This window comes from Rhagoletis zephyria, unplaced genomic scaffold (genome assembly GCF_001687245.7).
Source record: "Rhagoletis zephyria isolate East Lansing unplaced genomic scaffold, Rhagoletis_zephyria_1.1 Rzeph_scaffold_16698, whole genome shotgun sequence".
NCBI classification, from domain to species: Eukaryota; Metazoa; Arthropoda; class Insecta; order Diptera; family Tephritidae; genus Rhagoletis; species Rhagoletis zephyria.
The window spans coordinates 6087-11603 of record NW_016173762.1 but is presented as its reverse complement, the minus strand read 5'-3'; the positions used below and the strand labels follow the sequence as shown (position 1 = coordinate 11603).

Below are 5517 nucleotides of genomic sequence, written 5' to 3'. Positions count from 1 at the left end.
GTCAAAATATCGCACTCCTATTATTTTGTGGACAACTGTAAACAACACAAGGGAACGAAATGGGAAAAACTTTTGTTGCGGCAAATGTTAAAGCTGATTTTCATTGACATTTCTGTGCTAATTACGAATCAGTGAGTATAAAGTTTCCATCAGCTCAAGATTTTGAGAAAAACGAGGTCAAAATGTCAAAAGATTGTTTTTTTTTGCAATATTTGAACGTTAAAATATTAATTGATGTGTTTGCCAGCTGTTGCAGAAACTAAATTCAAATTATTTAATAAGCTAAATGGATTTCAGTCGCTTATGGGTTTGAAAAGCAATTGTTTTGGACTGTATTTAGGAGAGTTGCCAGCTGTTTAAAAATTGAAATTTAATTTAATTCATCGTTGATGCCTTTGAAAACTGGGTTATTAGGATACGCTACTGCGAAGCCAGGCACAAGAAGAAATGATGTTCCATAAATAATGGGAACATTTGGGTATATTTTAAATAAACCCATAACACACCAAACAAATTGGATTGCCATAATTATTTTTTTTTAATTCTTAAAAATAAATAATTTTTTGGTAAGGTCATCAGATAATTTTTGTGAAGCTCATCAGATTAGCATCGTCATTTTGAATCTAAATGTGTATTAAGGTTTTATTTTTTGAACTTTTTTTTGAGGAAATGCGCCACCTCATTTCACTCAGAAACGAATGGACGGATTTACTTGAAACATTTTGAATATTCATTAAGGTTTTAGAGTAGTGTTTCCACCTGTATAAAAAGTTAAATTAAATTACACTAGTTATATCCAGGGCCAAATGAAATAAGAACGAAAAAATCAATTTTAAGCGCTTAGAAAAGCACTAAAACACTTAAACTAGCTAAACTAAAACACTAAAACTAAAAACTTAAGTGCAGTTTAGAGTTTTGTTTTTTATTCAGTTTATTTCAGGGATTGAAAAATTACAGTGGCCAATCAAGTGTTGCTTGATATACTCAAATAATAAAGGGGTTAGGGTTGATAAAAACCAAATCCGTTTTTATATTTCTGTTTGCAAACATTCGCTTGGTTCGACGAATAACATCAGAATCTTCATCGCTGGAAATTTAGAAATAGTCGGAAGCTTTAAGCGTGGTTAACAGATCTCAAGAACTGTCAAACCTCCATAAAAAAATCAAGAAAATTTCACTATGACAAATTGTCTAAAGCAGTACGGAGTTCTTGAAAAAATTGCTAAGCTTTCTACTACGGCTTTCTTTCTTTTTTAGCAAAGCGCACCAGGCAGCCCATGTTTTTAAAAGAAATGCATACACATATATGACCCTTTCATTGTTTCTTGAAGAAAAAGTGAGGCAGCAGGCTGTGAAATATCAGAAGAACTCCAGAAACAACACAGTTAACTCTTACGAAATACAGACATTTTTTTATTCGCCCTTTTCTTAAGAAATCCGTACTTAGCCTCATGCATTAAAATAAGCAAAATATGCACTGCCGTTAAAATTAAGCTGAGAAACCCCGGATGAGCAAAATAAGCAATTCCAAGCAAAAGCTCAAATTTTTAGCTTAACATAAAATTTAGTCCACACGAAAAGTAAAGGAGGAAGGTAATAACAAAGTTTTTTAGTACATATGTATGTATGTATGTAAATCCTAGTTTTTCCATTAACAAAACTCGCTTTTAAAACATATCTTAAAATTAAGCTATTTCTCTACGTACTTTCTTGTTATTTTGGATGTAAGCCATACATCAGGTGCTTTGTTTTTGGATCGATATTTATGTAAGTCATCTGCAAAACCAAAAACTTTTCGTTGCACTGCAAAACTATTACACTACCGCGCTTACTCTATTATTCCCATGACGCATAATAAACACTATTTCAATCAGACTATAGGGATTTACTGACCCACTACTCAGCAACCCTGCAAGTACTTCAGAGTTATAAACTTCTTTGGTATTATATGCGACTTCAGTTCAAACTCAGCAGTATGAAAGGAACACACACTTTTACAGATTTTTCAAGTAAGACCATTGAGGTTTTTAAAACATTTTTCCATAAACATATACACACATATGTACATTAGGGCGGGTCGAAAATCAAATTTTTCTCAAATCCCTTGGTAATAATGAAAATATCTTGTATCATGTATATTAGTGTTTTATTCTAATTGTAAAAGCCCGCCAAGTGACCCACAGCACCCTAGTCGAATAAGACATGTTAAAAATTCTGGGTGCAGCGAAAAAGTTTGGTGCATATGATTAGATAATGAATCCGTTAACGCAAAAGATAAAGTCAAATATCATTTCTTTAGCTTATGGTTAGTTGCAAAGTTATCTGTTTTCAATAAAATTGTTAATTGTTTAATTGTTCCCTTGATAATTGCACTGGCCTATAGTCAAAAGATGTAAAGAACAGCATTAATATTGCTGGCGTGCATTTAGGTCGCTGGTTCCAAATAATCTAAAATTTTTTTAATATTAGCTATAGTTTGCGAATTTTTGCAAGTTTAGGAACAATTTCCGTAGCTCTAATAGAAAAGCCATTAATTTCCATCATCTTGGAAAAATTTTGTTTATCCAAATGAGTGTGGAAATACCGAACAGGCACGACTTCTAGAAACAATAATTAGTTTACTTACGTTTATGCATACAATATAAAAATAGCAAATATAGGAAAATGACAACAAATTTTGTTCAAAATTTTTTTTTATCTTAAATTAATTTGTTTATATTCTGAACGATTTTTCTTGTATTATTATCATAAATCAGTAACAGTAAGTCTCGCCTTCAAGTTGGTTATTATTACTCGATCGGTACTATCTACCAAAGTTATATCGAAAAGTGGCTCTCCAGTTTTTTCTAAAAAAATTTATCTTCTATTGTATAAACAACCTTTTAATAAAAGAACCGGATTACAGAAAACTGTGCTAGTGATTGACTCTTTTCGTTCAAGCTGAATGCAAAGCAATATCTTCCAATTGAGGAGTCCTCAAAAGGATTTCCCTGGATATGTTAAAGACTATTGCATTTACGTACAGTCACTTTCTCACATAATGGAATTAACTAAAATATTTATATATATCTAAATACTTATTGCACGTCCCCTACTTTCATATAACGGCAAATTTAGAAACCGCGAAAAATGTGCTTCTTCGGTGTCTAATGAAAGCATTCCGCATCATTTTTCACCCTAATAGTATTATGTTTATGTATGTAAATACTTATATGCTTGAAACTGGTATTAACTCATCTAAGGACTACTAATCTTTGACAACAGATATTTGACTTCATTCACCACGATGTGGAAAACTGACCAAATCGGCGTGCCAAGTTCATGGTCCTTTTAATATTAAATAAACATCCGAGAACATTAAAACGTTTGAAATAAATCTCGTCTCATTTTTTTGTATTTTTCACTTGGTTGCTGAAGTAATGAAGAATTGAAAATTCATAAGAGAAAATTAAAGTTTTTTATCTTAAAATCGTAAATCTTCTTTTGAAAAATGATAATTGGACTAAATTTAATAACCAACATCATAATTTTACTTTTACAATACGGTCAAATGCCTTTTAGTTTCCCCCATACAAAATCGACCCAGCCTAATGCAAGCATGTATACTTATGTATGTACCTTGACCTACATATTTACAATAACTATGTTCACTTTGCCTGTACACATATTTACGGGTATGCTTTTTTATCTTCGAATAACACATATTGTTGTTGCTGGTTTTCAAATAAAGCATTTAGGCCTTTCAAACACGTCACCAAATTTTTTGCATTTCAATGGGACTGAACGCACTTCCACTGTGAAACGCATTGCTCATTTCTAAGGCAAGCATACATAGGTATGTGTGTGTGTACGTTTAAATGTGTGTGAGTATGCATGCACATACATATGTACTTTTTCACAAAAATTCCATGCGTGCAAATTCTATTTGAAATTTAAGGTGTGCTGAGAACTTAAGTAGACTTGGTTGCCCTAATCTGTGTATGTGTGTAGTTATTGTAGCTTTTATCATTCGAATAGCTTCCGATATTGTTAATTCGTTCAAGGATTACTTACAGTCACGGCTTACATTCCTTCTTTGCATAAATAGGCGTTTGTTTAGGTTTTGTAGGTTGCCGTTTTTCATTTCAGCTGACATTGAAATTCACTTGGTTTTTGAGGCCAGCTATTTAGTTGGTATTTAGGACCCACTCTTGCCTTTGGATGCGCATATATGTAGGAAAGAAACGACTTTACCCAGTAAGCCATTTTTTGACGAACGATGAGATAAAAATCTTTTATTTAGCAGCCGACGCACAGTGGTCCAATGTGCAAAGCTAGGGTAATTTAAGTAAACTTTTTGTTTGTAATTTTTCAATTAAATTGTTATCAAATATGCAATAATATTGTCTACTTAAGAGTAAATAACCTTTGTTTGAAAAAATTTGGCTACATATAAACATAACGGTATCCAAAAGTCATAGTATGCAATAAGTGAAAAATGAAATTGTGCGTGCAACGAAAACTGAGTATTTTTAAGGCTCAATAACGTGTTTAAATAAACTTTGTTTTAACTTCATTTCTTTCTCCGTCTTTGTTTTAAGTAAGAAAATTCAGGAAATGTAAAAATTATTACCGTAGTGGACGCACACATTTTTTTTGGAGCTGATAAAGTTTTAATCTTTTTGGTAAGTACCAAATTATTATTATTTTTGTTTTTGTAGACGAAATCTTTCTTATATGGCGGAATATAGATCACTTACTATACTTATTCTCTCAATTGATGTATATACTAATAGAATCCACAAAAAAATTATGCGGCTAGCTGCGGCACCCATTCATTTATTTTCAATTTTCAAAATGTCTCCTCAAATTTCAAGACAACAAAATTTTTGATTTTTGGCTGTCGACCCCTAAAAATGAAAGACTTGATGGAATAATCTATTTTTTACCAGGTAATATCAGTCTAGGATNTTCTAGGATCTAGTGATAGAATCAACTTTGATAAATTGAAATCATACGGGCGAAGTTAGTTCAGAATTTGGACCTAAAGTGGACAAAAGTTTTCCGAAAAAGAGTGCGGTTTGTTACTGNGTAATAGAATCCACAAAAAAATTATGCGGCTAGCTGCGGCACCCATTCATTTATTTTAAATTTTCAAAATGTCTCCTCAAATTTCAAGACAACAAAATTTTTGATTTTNATGCGGCTAGCTGCGGCACCCATTCATTTATTTTCAATTTTCAAAATGTCTCCTCAAATTTCAAGACAACAAAATTTTTGATTTTTGGCTGTCGACCCCTAAAAATGAAAGACTTGATGGAATAATCTATTTTTTACCAGGTAATATCAGTCTAGGATCTAGTGATAGAATCAAATTTGATAAATTGAAATCATACGGGCGAAGTTAGTTCAGAATTTGGACCTAAAGTGGACAAAAGTTTTCCGAAAAAGAGTGCGGTTTGTTACTGCAAATATAGATTGGCTCGAATTTGAAATAGACTTGTCAGCTAAAGGTTTTGAAGATTGTTGCCAAAAGGT

General features: G+C 32.1%; 1 long non-coding RNA gene across 1 annotated transcript; it reads left to right on the top strand.

Moving 5' to 3' along the window:
- Positions 1–130: 130 nt before the first annotated feature.
- Positions 131–4757, top strand: LOC108379573 (uncharacterized). Its single transcript, XR_001849492.1, has 3 exons — positions 131–142; positions 1332–1336; positions 4670–4757. It is a non-coding gene; the product is annotated as an uncharacterized LOC108379573 (long non-coding RNA).
- The last annotated feature ends 760 nt before the right edge of the window (positions 4758–5517 follow it).